Here is a 521-nt window from a genome sequence, read left to right on the forward strand (position 1 = left end):
ACCCCTGTGCATCTTAGGGTGAATATACTGGGGTTAGGGACTGGCCCTCACTGACTTTCCTGCACAGTCTGGGGAGGGGTGGTGTCTGGGCTCCCGCCAAGCACAGAGCCTCTCCCCCCAGGGATCCCCTATGCCTGACCTGGGGCCCCCACCCGCCACCCTCTCTGCGCCCTGCCCTGTAGCAAGAGCTGGGGCTGCGGCCACTTGGGTGCCGCCTGGCACGGGGTGCGTGTGCGCATGTTTGTGGAGTGAGCAAGTGGAGATGCTGCTGACCTTCCAGGGCGGCCCCGCGGGACGGGGGGTGGGGGTGGCGGGCAGGCAGCGGTGGGCTGCTAGTGAGAGCGTGGCCCCAGCCCCTTTCTGTGCCTCAGTTTCTCTACGTGCCTGGGGTGCAGGAGGCAGGTGCTGGGTAGAGTGGAGGGGTTCTCGGCGTAGAGAGGTGTGTGATGGTCGCGCGGGGAGGGGAGGGCAGGTGAGCTGCACCTCCGGGGACGCGGGGAGCCGGAAAGGAAGGGGCGCCC

The sequence above is a fragment of the Elephantulus edwardii genome, unplaced genomic scaffold, assembly GCF_000299155.1.
Source record: "Elephantulus edwardii isolate Elephantulus edwardi_28Jun2011 unplaced genomic scaffold, EleEdw1.0 scaffold00087, whole genome shotgun sequence".
NCBI lineage: Eukaryota > Metazoa > Chordata > Mammalia > Macroscelidea > Macroscelididae > Elephantulus > Elephantulus edwardii.